The following is a 14484-nucleotide window of genomic DNA, read 5'->3' on the forward strand; positions in this document are numbered from 1 at the left end:
CCTAGACGTGTTGTTTTTTTTTTCTTTTCCCTTCAAGGTGTTGACCCTTTCATTTGCAGCTGGAAGAAACCCAGCCACTGTTCTTGCTCCAGCTGTGGCCTCTGTCAGCTGGGTAGCCCACAGCTGGCCAGTTTCAAATGCATCCACGGGAGCCCAGCGATCATGACACTTTTAGAAAGGAAGATGGGGAGAGGGAAGCCACATTCCCAATATGTTATCTGAGAGATTCTGGAAACTTCTGCACCCTGAAACTTAGAATTTCCCTCTCTGCCCTTAAACTAGCACCTAATCTCTTGACCAGGTGTCTAGCCTAGCCGCAGGAAGAGAGAGGGACTGGGACACGGTGGATGTACTTACTACTTTCTGCCATCAGCACCTGTAGACTTCAGAATTTCAGCAGACTAGCTGGGCTGGGAATTCCCTGGAGCTCCCTGGTGATTAGGCCTACACACTTCCATGCAGGGAACATGGGTTCAATCCCTGGTCGGGGAACTAAGACCCTGCACACCTTAAGTTTCAACCACAAATAAGTAAATAAATATTTTAAAAGATTTTTTTTAAAGAAAGCAAAAACATATGACTCAAGAATAACCAGATGGAAGAGAAGCACAGGGCAAGGCATGTGGGAAGGGGCACACCCTTAACCTGAGGGTGCCATTCTCCTCAAATATCCACAGGCTCACCATCCTGGAAGGTCCTGGAACCTCCTCATTTGGGGGTTTTGATGGAGGCTTCATTACACAGCCATGACTTTTTTCAAGATTCTTTCTGTTTGTTTTTTGATGTGGACCATTTTAAAAGTCTTTATTGAATGTGTTACAATATTGCTTCCATTTTATGTTTTGGTTTTTTGGCCAACAGGCATGTGTGATCTTACCTCCCTGGCTAGGGGTCGAACCCACATCCCCTGCATTGGAAGACAAAGTCTTAATCACTGGACCGCCAGGGAAGTCCCCGCGAGCATGACTGATTAAATCATCGACCACTGGAGACTGGTATCGCTCTCCAGCCCCTCCCCACTTCTCCAGAGGTCGAGAGGTGGGGTTCCAACCCTCTAATCCCCTGACTGGATCTCCGCCGGGCAATCAGCCCCCATCCTTAGGTGCTTCCAAGTCACTGCATTCACATAACAAAAGACATTTATCGGCTCTCAGCACTTTGGAAATTCCAAGGGTTTTAGGAGCTCTGGTCCAGAAACAGGAACTTGAAGACCAGATATGTATTTCTTATCATGAATCACAACATCACAATCACCACTGCCCCACCTTGCCCCACCGAGCCCTCATCTCACTGGTGGTATGTAGCTCTCCTTTCCAAGATCTTAGAAGGCCAGGAATGTAACAACTTCTGTGACTCAAAAGTCCACCTGTGGATTCTAGTCTTGGGCAGAGCTGGATCTAAACACTCAAGCCTTTGCCTCCTCAACTCTCGTCTTCACATCTCATTCAGCTGACTTTCTTCCAAGCAGGCTCTCGACTCTCCATAGCCAAGAAGACCCTCAGACGTTCCAAGCTAACATCTTACTAAAATAGCAACCCCAACCAAGAAGATGCTCCAGTTTTTTCCCTGTCCTCAGGAATGCATCTCATTGTCCTTCCTGGTCCGGGTCGGTCATAGGGCCATCCACAAGCCATGGACTCTGGCCAAGAGTCAGAATGCTCCAACCGTTCTGGCCTTGGTCATGCAACCATTCCTGGACCTTTGGGGATGAGGGTCAGCCTCACCTGAATTATGAGGACACAGAGCAGAGGAGGCACAATTTCCAAAGGGGAAAAAAAAAATCAAGGTGATTTACAGAAAAGGAAAAGCAGGAAAAACTGTCAATGGCCATTCTGTATGTCCTGTTGTTTCACAGTGGCTTTATACAGTTCATTGTACAGATTTGGGTCACACATACCTGCATCTGAAGGCTGCCTCCATCACTTTCCAGAACTTGGGTAAATGGTAATCTCGCTAAGCATCAATCTTCTCGTCTGTAAGGTGGACAAAAAACAAGTATCAGCTCACAGATTTATAAAGTTTAGAAAGGATGCAAAAATCATAGGACATCTGCCACAAAGATGATAATAATAGTAGTAAATATTGTTACTTAAAAAAAAAAAAAAAACAATGCCCATAATTATCCTAGTTCCTGGCTTCTAGACGGGAGTCTCTTGTCTTTCTCTTTCCTCTTTCTTCCTGTTATTTGATGTTCTGCCTTTTTCTTCCTTGCAAAGATTAAATACACACACACACATGCAAACAGGAGTCCAACCCAAATAACTCACTCACATAAACTAGAGGAGGAAGAGAAAATCTGTGGAATTCATTTATATTGAACTGCGAGCAACCAGAGACTTGTGTAGTGGAAAATATGCATAAGGCTTAAAGGAGGAAAAGGGATATTAAAATAGTAATTTTCCCAATCATATCGAGATAGTTCTTTCAGCCCTAATAACAGGATGTATAACACATCTGTTGAAAACTGTGCTACATCTCCAAGCACAAACCAAATGAATTGAGTTTCTGCTCAGGGACAAGGTAGGCTGAGATTGTCATCAGCTTTGTTCCTTTTTTTCTTTTTGCCTTTTTTCCTCTCCAAGGCTTTTTTTTTTTTTTTGCTTCCGTCTTTGTGAGATTGGCTCCTGTTTTCTCCCCTGTTCTTCTTCCTTCCACTTGAGTTGAATAGGACCTGAATCTGCATAGACCAGGAAGTCCAATGGACAGCTTCCAGAGGCTCCACACAGGTTGCAGGAGGCAGTATAAAACCTAATGATCAAGTTCTCAGGGTCCCACCTGGTGGCTGACTTCCCCCAAAGACCCCATATCTACTCCTTTTTCTAGTGGCTGATGTGGGAGGCCAAGATGGGTTCGATACAGAAAGGCTGTGATTTGGTCTCCCAAGTGGTCTGAGCTTGAACTGACATTAGCCAGTGGTAGATAAAGGGCTGAAGACATCTATGGCCAATGGGTGAGAAGGCCATGATTGCAGGGCTAAATCTGGCCACTTCTTTGGGTCCTAAGAACCTAATTTCGTTGTCAGTTGGTCCCTAGAATTTCCTCTGACATCAGTGGAGCTCTACTAATGGAAGATCAGCAGCATCAAGGGATTACTGGCCGAATATCTTTTTTGTTGTTGTTTTATTTTTATTTACCTATTTATTTTTATTTTGACTGTGCCATGCAGCCTCTGGGATCTTAGTTCCCTGACCAGGGATTGAACCCATGTCCCCAGCAATGGAAGGCAGAGTATTAGCCACTGAACCACCAGGGAAGTCCCTTTGGCTGGATTTCTTGATGGCACTCCACCATGCTGGAACCCAGGTCATCTCACCCATGTACCTTAAGGGGTGGCTCTCCTTCCTGCCTTCCAGGGTAACACCAGGGCACCAGCCTCAGAGAGACAAGGGAAGGCAAATTCCAGAGATGTAATTAACACACAGAAGTCTCACATCCTTGAATGGATGGGGCATTCAAGAGTGGAAAATCTGAAACTGAGTCAGAGGGACTATGATCAATTAGATGCAAGGAAGAGATAGCTGAGGAACTCTTGAAAATACTTTCCAAGCCAGTGGCAAGAGAATGAGCTTGGAGAGGGGGACACAGCCAGATCTGAAAGGATTTGAGCATCACCCCAGGCCCACAGGAGATCCATGGCAGGGCTGAGAGCAGGACAGTAGTGATCAGAATCACATCTCAGATCAGTTGGGCTGCAGAAAAAGTGGATGTATGGAGGGAAGAGTGGAAACAGCTGACAGAAGGCTCCTGTGGAAATCTAGAGAAGAGAGGAAGATAGCCAGATCCAAGACTTTAGGTAGAGAGTGGAGACAAATCAACAGCTCCAAGAACAAGTCAAGAAATAGGATTAGAGGGACCTACTTCCTGGTCCAGTGGTTAAGAATCTGTGCTTCCACAACAGGGGGCCTGGGTTTAATCCCTCGTAAGGGAACTAAGATCTCAAATGCTGTGCAATGCAGCAGCAATTAAAAAAAAAAAAAAAAAAGAGCAAGAAATAGGGTTAGAAAGGAAGACATTTTTAAGCACAAGAGGCAATGAGTGAACACCTAAAAGCTTTCACCCTAAGGAGAGTTAGTCTAAACCAATCACCCTAACTTTAGTCTATCACAAGTTAGAAATCTTCATTTTTTTTTTCTGTCAAATTGTGCTCATGGACCTCTGAGTCATCTGCCTCCATCCTTGTGCAGAATGCATGATCTAGCAGGCCCTGAAATTGGCTGCCCTGAAGTGGTGTTGGTGGTTGTGGCTTAGTGGAAGTGGTGGTTTAGTCACTCAGTCATGTCTAACTCTTGCGACCCCATGGAACCCACCAGGTTCCACAGTCCATGAGATTTCCAAGGCAAGAATACTGGGATGGGTTACCATTTCCTTCTCCAGCCCGGGTGTGGTTCTATTATTTAGAGTGTTCATTAGAAGCTGGTAGAGACTGGAAGCGCTTAATAGTCCTCTTTGATGATCTACTTAGTAGGTGAGAAGAATTAAAGGGATGAGGTTTTGAAGGCCCCAGAACATTTAGCAAGTCAATGTCTTAATCCAAATTCAAAAAATTGTGATCTCAATGCAGCTCTTAGCAACGGAGTTGGAAAAGCAAAGCTGTGTTGGAGAGACATTGTTTTATGTAGAGAAGAGAAAAAACACTTTCAGGCACTCAACACTTGGAGCTAGGTACTTCCTTGCTGGTCCAGTGATTGAGAGTCCACCTTCAATGCAATGGACCCCTGCTCAGAAAACTAAGATCACACACACCACAGGGCAACTAAGTTAATATTGAAGAACCACTGAATGGTCCCCAGCCCTCTAGCAAAAGGCACACATACCCATCAGCCTGTCCTCAAATACCAGCTAATCAGCAATAAAAGTTGCTATAATTGTTTATCCCAGTGGATCTTATCCAAACAGATTGTCCTAAGGCTGAGCATGGCAGAACTAAAGGAGTAACATGGTGGGTAAACTCACCATCTTAGAGTCAATTAAGCTCTCACGACTCAATCCAGATCACAAATGGAAACATTCTACATGGACAGTGACCATCCTTCATGAGTAAGATAAGTGACTATTCCAGTTCAAATAGGGCAAGTCCCAGGCAAAGTCAGAAGAGTTGGTCATCCTACTGCTGAGCAATGATGTTCTTTTCTATGGTGATTTCAGGAAACATATGGACCGATATGCGGTCCATTCTATTGGGAAAGAAAGAAAATCCATTTGCTTAGTTGCATGTATTTCAGTCATCTTTTCCAAAGGAAATGAAATTGGTCCAGCCACAGTGGTGCGTGCAGGCTCTGAAATCAGATTGCAATGGGCTTAAATCCTCGCTTTCCTCTATAAAATGGGAACATTCCTAACTCATGCCTCTGATGCAAGAAAATGTATGGAAAGTGCTGAACACAGTGTCTGGCTTGTAGTAAACATTCAAAGCCATGAGCTGTTTTTTATTATTAGAACTTTCCATCTAACCCCACCCCAACCCCAATCCCCTTGATGGAAAGCTACTTAGAGCTTTTAATCTCTCTCTTGGCATTTCCCATTTGACCTAGGCTTTGAGGAGCTTCTGTAATTCATCCCCTTTCCCGGGGCCTTAACTGCTAGAGTCCAGTTACCAGGTTCCTCTTTGCAAATTTGTAACTGAGAAGATTTAGGAAACCTTTGACTAAAGTGACTAACACGATTGACTATGAAAGGGAAGCATAACAATCGTGTCTTTCCTTGGGAAGGAATGAGTTATCTCTAGGAGGAAGGGAGTTTTCTAAGCCCCCAAGATGTTTGTTAACCGAGATAAAGTGTCTAAAAAGCTTAACACAGTAGTAAAAACAATGCCATCATCAAATTATTATCTTTTACCTGAACAATTGGTGGTGGCCTCCAAGCTGGACAAGTTTCTGCCTTTTTGCCCAAGAGTCTGCTCTCCACCCTGCAGCCAAAGGGATCTTTTAATTTTATTTAACTTTATTTTATTATAATTTTAGGGGGCCCAGTTTGCAGGATCTCAGTTCCCCAGCCAGGGACTGAACCTGGACCAACGCAGTGAAAGACTCAAATCCTAACCACTGGACTACTAGGGAATTTCCTAGAGGAGTCTTTTTAAAATATAAGGCAGCTACCCTGGTGTCCATCAACAGGAGAAAGGATATATTGCAGTATATCCACACAAAAAAATATTACCCCACTATATGGGGACCATAGAGGACGAGATGGTTGGATGGCATGACCGAGTCAATGGACAAGAGTTTGAGCAAACTTCACAAATGGTGAATGACAGGGAAACCTGGAGTGCTGCAGTCCATGGGATCACAAACAGTCCAACACAACTGAGCAATTGAACAACAACAACCCCACATTTTATACATACGTGCGTGTGTGTGTTAGTCATTCAGTCATGTCCAACTCTTTGTGACCCCATGGACTGTAACCTAACAGGCTTCCCTGTCCATGGAATTCTCCAGGCAAGAATACTGGAGTGGGTTGCCATTTCCTTCTCCAGGGGATCTTCCCAACCCAAGGATCAAAGCCAGGTCTCCTGCATTGCAGGTGGATGCTTTACTGTCTGAGCTACTATTGAGATGCATATATATATATATATATATATATATATATACGGGCAGTTATAGCATGGATGAATTGCAAATATTCGGTTGAGCAAAAGGGACAATCTTTTTGGCCAACCCAATATATTACATCGAGTGAAAGAAGAATGACTACATACAGCATGATTCCATTTACATAAAGTTCTGGAATAGGCAAAACTCACCTGGTGAGAAAAATCAGGACAGTGGTTGCCTGGGGGCAGGACAGGAGGGCGGGGTAGGGTGATAAAACTCTCTAGCTTGATAGGGGCTGGGCCTGCACAAGTATGCCAAAAATTGTCAAAATTCAAAGAATGATGCACTTTAGATGTGTGCATTTCACTGTATGCAAATTTTCTCTTTAAAAACAAATATTGACCTCTGCTAAGTGATAGGCATGCCTAAGTGTTTGGGGATGAGGTCACCGGAGGTCTGCAACTTTGGAAGTGCAGCAAAACAAAAAGATGAAACAAAAACAAAGATGAAAGCAAAACAAAAATAGATGGAGAAAGGGATGAAGACCGGGGTAGATGTGTGATGAAGCAAACAGACGAAATTGTGAAGTAGAGAATCCACTCTCTGGGTATGTGGGTGCTCTCTGTATAACTTTTCATCTTCTCTATATGCTTGAAATTTTTCATAAGGAAAAAAGGGAGAGAATTCCCTGGGAGCCCAGTGGTTAGGACTGCAGGGGATCTGAGTTCAATCCCTGGTCAGGGAACTAAGATCCTACAAGCTGTGCAATGGCATGGCCCTCAAAAAAACTAAAAATAGAAAAATAAAAATTAAAAATAAATTTGAAAGTAATTTAAAGCAGGGTGAGTGGGGAAAGGGAGTAGAAAGGGAGATAGGTCACTCCTTTTCAAGACAGCCTCTCTGTTTTCTTCAGATGCAAAGCCAAAACACTTGCCCTGGGAGGGTCTACAGGATCTGGGCTCCTCCCAACTCCCAACTCTCTGGTCTCATCTCTTGCCACCATTTATACCATTTTTAGTGGTGACTGAAGCCTCTCAGACCACTTTCCTTCCAGTCATGGGAGCCTCCTTGTTCATCCTCCAACATACCAACCCTGTCCTGGGGTCAGAGACTTTGCACTTTCTGTTCCTTCCTCTGTTCCCCCAAATTTCACAGCCTTGATTCCCTGACTTCTTCAGCCTCTGCCCCAGAGTCTCCTCATGACTGCACTATGAAACAGCACCTCCTTCCCTCACTCTCCATCCCTTTGCCTGTTTTAGGTTTTTATAACCTGCTGCATGACCCTCATTTGTTTAGCACCCACCCTCAGTAATATAGGCACTTTACTTTGTTCCTTGTGGTGTGTTGGCACCTAGAGTGGCACTGGGAAGATGTTCCTTTAATACTTGTTTAATAAACATGTGAATGAATGAGTGTGATACTGACACTACCAATAATTACCTTTACTGAGTGCTTGGTAAGTGCCACCCCCAAGCTAAGCCACTGACTCCCATGTTCATTCTTAAATGGTGTCTAGTCATTAAGTCATGTAGAACTCTTTTGCGACCCCATGGACTGTAGCCCGCCAGGCTCCTCTGTCCATGGGATTTCCCAGGCAAGAATACTGGAGAGGGTTGCCATTTCCTCCTCCAGGGGATCTTCCTGGCCCAGGGATCAAGTCCACATCTCCTGCATTGGCAGCTGGGTTATTTACCACTGAGATACCAGGGAAGCCCATGCTCTCAAACAGCCTGTGGCTATTTTGACAACTGAGAAAAATTGGAGTTTACCAAGATTGATTTATCCAAACACCAGACTAAAAAAGGGCAACCCATCTACCTGATGCTTTCCCCCTTGCCACAGGGCAGGAAGGGTCTAGGAGAGGGAGTCCTGTAGGAGAGAAGATGGGAGGATGTCACCAGGACTTCTCTACTGGCGGATATAAAGCCCCCGGTGCCCATACATCTGAGGACATCAGACTCTCCTCTGTCAAAACTCCAGTGACACCTCGTGCCCCTGGCCCCCAGTCTACCAGGATCAAATGGGCCCACCAGCATCACCACTGTGCTTCCAACTTAATCAGCTCTTCTGCATCATGGTCTGTGTTCTTTTCTTTTTGTTTCAGTTCTGGCCAGGCTGCATGGCTTACGAAACCTTAATTCCCCGACCAGGCACTGAACCCAGGCCCCAGCAGTGAAAGCACAGAGTTCTAACCATTGGACCAGCAGGAAAGTCCTTGATCTATATTGATAAACTGCCTTTCAGTTGCAAAGATGACCTTAACCCCCACGTCAAACATCTTTCTTCCGTATCCTATTATACAGAGCCTGTATCTATTGACCTTAACACAGAAATTTTTGTAAGTGTTGAAAAATGTTAGTTTTCTCCATGATTAACTAGTCCATATCGGATGATCAAGTTTAACATAAGGAAAAAAAATCGTCAAGAACATTTGCAATTGTTCATAGATAATCTGTCAGTGAAGAGACATTCAAGAAGTGAGGGGAACTTCAGCTATAGCTACATATGTGTACTGAGCACCTACCGTGTACCAGGTTCTGTATCAGACACTAGCGGATGAGGAAGTGGGGACTGGACGCGGCAGAGCTCAGTCAGTCACTGTGTGACCTTGGCCAAGTTACTCAAGCACTTTAAACCTCAGTTGCATCTTCTGAAAAGTGGAGATAATTATACCTCCTTGAAAACGCTGTCATGTGGAACATAGGAGATAATGTATATTACAGGGTCTAACACAGTGGCCAGGACACAATAGTCCAGGGAAAACATGCTAATTCCATGCCCACATCTTCCTCTCCTGCTCCCTCCCACTTCAAGGAGACCCTGAGACATACTTGGGTAATTCTGACATCTCAGCAGACCAAGTTAAGTGCTCCAGGTGAGGAACTGACCACAGACTAGTATTTAATTCTATGCCTAGGGATACTCACAAAGGAGGTATTTTTGCCCCCATGACACAGATGGGAAAACCAAAGTTCAGAGAGAATAAATAACTTGGCCAAGGGGAATACAGTTTTTAAGTTTTAGAAGGCTCCTAGTTCTTGTCTTGTTCATCTCATGGAAGAGAGATTCCAACTAGCTATGGAAATCCAGAAGGGCTGCTTGGAGGAGGTAGCCATTTCAAGAGTCTATTGGGACTTCCTCACTGGTTCAGTGGCTAAGACTACGAGCTCCTAATGCAGGGGACCCAGGTTCAATCCCTGGCTCAAGATGCCACAACTAAAGAGTTTATCTCTGCAGTATGAAGATCTGTGTCTCTCTAATAACAAACTCAGCGTTTCTCTAGGTGTCTGCAGCCTGGATTCCATAACCCAGAGCTTAGCTACTTTCCTTCCGTCTTTGGCTTTAGCCCAAGTGGGCAGCAGCACAGACTTCCTCCCCTGAACACCAGTAAAACATTCAGAATCACAGAGACCTCTGCGTGACACCACCCTTCTCCTTCCCCCATGTCTCCACATCTAAAGAGATTTGAGAAAGACTCTTTGAGACTCTGCTCATAATCTCCTTGAAAACTCCCTCCCACTGGTTGGTTATGTCAGACCTACTTATTTGTCACTTGGTGACTGGTTTTTTTTTTAAGTGGAAGGGGAAACCCAGCAAATACTACAACATCATCTTCAGGTTGAAGGATCCTGCTACCACTAAAAATATGTGTGTTCTGGTTATTTACAATGACCTGTTTGTTTGGGAAGGACTTTTTTCTCTTCCTTGCATGTCCCCTAGCTGTGTATACAGTGAAAAAGGATGGGGCTGGGCCTGTAAGACTTTTTTCCCCCCTCCGCTGTGTTTATCCACCCAAGAAAGTATTTTAAGTACTTTGTTTCCATTATGCTATTCTGAGCCCATTACTTGGTGGGGTGATTAAAGATTGCTTTTGGCAAGAGAAGAGAAAGCAAAGTGTTTGTTACTTCCATGACTGTTAGCCTTTCCCAGGCAGCCTTCAAAGGGGAAAGCATAAACACATGGCATTCAGAACACATATTGGCTTCATACTAGGAGTCCTGGTGAATGTCTGGCACTTCACCTTTGCCTAGAATCTGAGGAGCTGGGACAGGAAGCATGAAAAAGGCTCTTTCGAGAGTATCTCGGAGGCAACTGACCTCTCCAGTTCTTCTCCCCATCTGTGTGGTCCTTGATTCTTTCCCTTGGGGTCTTCTTGGGTACCTCCCTGCTCTTCCAGGGCTTCCCTCGCAGCTCAGTTAGTAAAGAACCCGCCTGTAATGCAGGAGACCCCGGTTCAATTCTTGGGTCGGGAAGTCTGCTGGAGAAGGGATAGGCTCCCCACTCCAGTGTTCTTGGGCTTCTCTGGTGGCTCAGCTGGTAAAGAATCTGCCTGCAGTTTGGGAGACTTGGGTTCGATCCCTGGGTTGGGAAGATCCCCTGGAGAAGGGAACGGCTACCCACTCCAGTATTCTGGCCTGGAGAATTCCATGGACTGTATAGTCCATGGGGTCTCAAAGAGTCGGACATGACTGAGAGACTTTCACTTTCACTGCTCTTTCAATTGCGTTTGGATCCAGCCACGGACAAGACAAATGAGCTCTGTGCATTCACGGGGCTTAGAGTCAATCTTCTGGCATGGTCCACAGACCTTAATCAAAAGAATTCCACAAGTGAGTTTCCAAGAGGTGATAGATTGCAGGATGGAGGACAGGGTGTGTCGTGGGCCTGAGAGTAGGATTCCGAATTTCTCTTGGGGTCAGAGAGGACTTCCTTGCATGTGCAAATCTGAAAGATAAGCCCGAGCTGGGTAGGGAGGGGTCTCCTAAGCAAAGGCAGGGGAGAGAAAGGGGTTTTTTGCTAAGGAGGAAAAGAGGGAGTTCCTTGGCAGTCCAGTGGTTAAGACTGAGTTTCCATTTCAGGGGCTGCGGGTTCAGTCCCTGGTAGGTGAGCAAAGATTCCATACGCTACATGGTGCAGCCAAAAAATAATAAATATTATTTTCAAAAGAAGAAGAAGGGAAAGAAGGCGAAGGTGGGCTGGAATCCAGAGGACAAGGGCAAGGTGATGGAAACAGGGCAGAGGGGTCTTGGGTGCCTCCTCCCAGTATAACCGCATGCTGTGACTGCTTAGTCACCTCTGTCGTGTCCGACTCTGTGCCACCCCAGGACTGTAGCCCACCAGGCTCCTCTGTCCAGGGGATTCTCCAGGCAAGATAGCAGGTGCTAAACACAAGGTAGTGAAACTAGGAGTGGAAGGAGGAAGTGTCAGGTAGAATAGAAGGGGCCAATCCCTGCTTTCTTATCTTAACAGCTGGGTGGCCCCTGGGCAAGATGTTTCCCTGCCTCGATTTCCTGTCAGTCACCTGACCTCACAAGGCATGTGGTACATAGTTGTAACTCAACTTTAATAATACCCCTTTCCTTGTTTCCCTGAGCATCTTGGGAGACTCGCATGAAGCCACAAAACCCCCATCATCATCTCTGATCGATTGCTCCTTTGAATGAAGGCCCAGGACCTGTCAGTCCGGCCGGCTAGGGGACCTCACTGCTTGCAAAGTTGCTGTAATCACTCATCCTCTATCCCTCCGATCCGAAGGCGTTGACTCTTTGAAGTCAACAGCTGATCTCTCCTGGGGATCTTGGGGACCTTGGTATCTCCCTGGCCTATCTCCCAAACTATTGGAACAAGCCATGAGATAAAGGGTGGGTGGGTTCTTCAGAGGACTCCTAGGCTGGGAAGGAAATCTGCATCAGTTGAGATAGGGTTACACGTTAGACAAAAGCATTTTCCGTGAACTCACACCCTTAAGTCAAGGGCCTCTCGAAAATTCAAAATGGCACCTGCAAGTCTGGGCATGTCTGGAGTGCTGGAAACGTCTGGGAATCTCTCTCTTCTGAAGCCAAGTGGGCAGCTTCAGAAACTCAAAGACTCCAACTTCTCAGGCAGAGTGAAGGCACAGGCTGGGCCAGCCCACGTACTCCTCTGCTCATGACCTCTTGGGTGCCAGCCCCATGTCAGGGGCTTCTCTTCGCCCCTCTTCATTTCCTGGTCTCCACAGTCCAATGGGAAGAGGCTGTGCTACGTCGCTTCAGCTGTGTCCCACTCTGTAGCCCGCCAGATTCTTCTGCCCATAGAATTCTCCAGGCAAGAATACTGGAGTGGGTTGCCATGCTCTCCTCCAGGGGATCTTCCCGACCCAGGGATCGAACCCACATCTCTTAGATCTCCTGCACTGGCAGGCAGGTTCTTTACCACTAGGGGGTAAGACTTCTCATTTTTGACAGATTTGATCAAGTGGTAAGTTCTGCTACTTGCCCATAGTCTTAGTAAAGAAATGAAAACAAAACTCCCGATCCTGAATACACATAGGTCTCTAGTCTTCAATGTTGTCTTTTTTTTTTAATATTTATTTTTATTTGTTTTATTTATTTGGCTGCTCCAGGTCTTGGTTTTGGCATGCAGGATCTTTAGTGGCAGCATCTGAACTCTTATTAGTTGCAGCATGTGAGACCTAGTTCCCTGAGAAGGGATGGAACCTGGCCCCTTACATTGGCAGGCAGAGTCTTAATCACTGCAACACCAGGGAAGTCCCTTTCATGCTGTCTGGATGGTCTGTCCCCTGCTCCCCGCTCCATCCAAAAATTAGATAACCTGGGCCACAAGGAGATCCTTGAAGAATGCTCAGGTGGACGGAGGCCTCCAGGTGAGGGGTCTTTGCTTTGAGTGTTAAACTTGGATTCTTGGAGACTCCCATACTATTGGTAGATCGCTGACATCATCCATTCTTTGAGTCCCCTTCCAATCTTGGCTCCTCTGCTAACCTCACTGGAGTTCTAGAAGGTGCAAGCACAATCATTATAATCATAATTGGCCCCATTTATTAAACACTTGCTAAGTGCTAGATACCGAGCCAAGAGATCTGATACGTATTTCCTCATGGAATGAACTTAAGAACCTGATAAATGATGTATAATGAGTGTGCACGTTCAATTGTGTTCAACTCTTTGTGACCCCATGGACTGCAGCCCGCCAGGTTCGTCTGTCCTTGGGATTTCCCAGGCAAGTATACTGGAGTGGGTTTCCATTTCCTCCTCCAGGGGATCTCCCCAACCCAGGGGTCAAACCCATGTCTCCTGCATTGACAGGCAGATTCTTTACCACTGAGTCACCTGGGAAGCCCCAAATTATATACAGCAGGTGCAGACGAACACAGTTTGATTCCACTTACAAAAGGTACCTAGAATAGTCAAATTCATAGAGTCAGAAAGTACACTGGTGGATGCCAGGGGCCAGGGAGTGGGGGTGAGAAGGAGGAGTGGGGACTTAGTGTTTAAAGAAGACAGAGTTTCAGTGTGGGAAGGTGAAAACTTTGTAAGATCGATGCTAAGGAGAGTTTTACAACAATATGAGTGTACTTAGGGCCACTAAACTGTACAGTTAAATATGGTTAAAATGGTATGTTTTGTATTATGTGACTTATACCCACAACAACAACAAAAAATTTAATTGAAAAAAAAAGAGAACCTGGTAAATGGCTGTACCATCATCCTCATTTCACAGATGAGCAGAGTAAGCCTCAAAGGGAAAAAAGTCTTCAACCAAGGTCACAGCTAGTAAGTGGTAGAGTCAAATCTGAAATTCCATCTGGCTGATTCCAAGCTTACAATCACCTCAACACTGCTTTTCTGCCTTCACACTTCAACCATGGTGGAAAAGATAACACTCAAATCCACTGAAATCCTGCCCAAGGTGCCCTGAGGCCCAATCCAGTAGGCCCATCCCTCTCCACCTCCACCCGAGGCATCAAGGTCCCACAGAGTGTCCCCACGAGGCGCACGCATGTATATGTATTTGTGAGTGTGTTTTCAGTTGCTCAGTCCCACCCAACTCTTTGCAACCCTATACTGTAGCCCACCAGCCTCCTCTGTCCACAGGATTCTCCAGGAAAGAATACTGGAGTGGGCTGCCATTTCCTACTCCAGGGGACCTTCCTCACCCAGGGATTGAACCC

At 45.6% G+C, this 14484-nt stretch overlaps 1 long non-coding RNA gene across 1 annotated transcript in view; it reads right to left on the minus strand.

The window, feature by feature from the left end:
• Window positions 1-1623: 1623 nt before the first annotated feature.
• Window positions 1624-14484, minus strand: part of LOC139037716 (uncharacterized) — a 46863-nt gene continuing 34002 nt past the window's right edge. Inside the window, exon 3 of the long non-coding RNA XR_011490555.1 lies at window positions 1624-1973. This is a non-coding gene — a long non-coding RNA (uncharacterized lncRNA). The remainder of the gene's footprint in view (window positions 1974-14484) is intronic.

This window comes from Odocoileus virginianus, chromosome 12, assembly GCF_023699985.2.
Source record: "Odocoileus virginianus isolate 20LAN1187 ecotype Illinois chromosome 12, Ovbor_1.2, whole genome shotgun sequence".
NCBI lineage: Eukaryota > Metazoa > Chordata > Mammalia > Artiodactyla > Cervidae > Odocoileus > Odocoileus virginianus.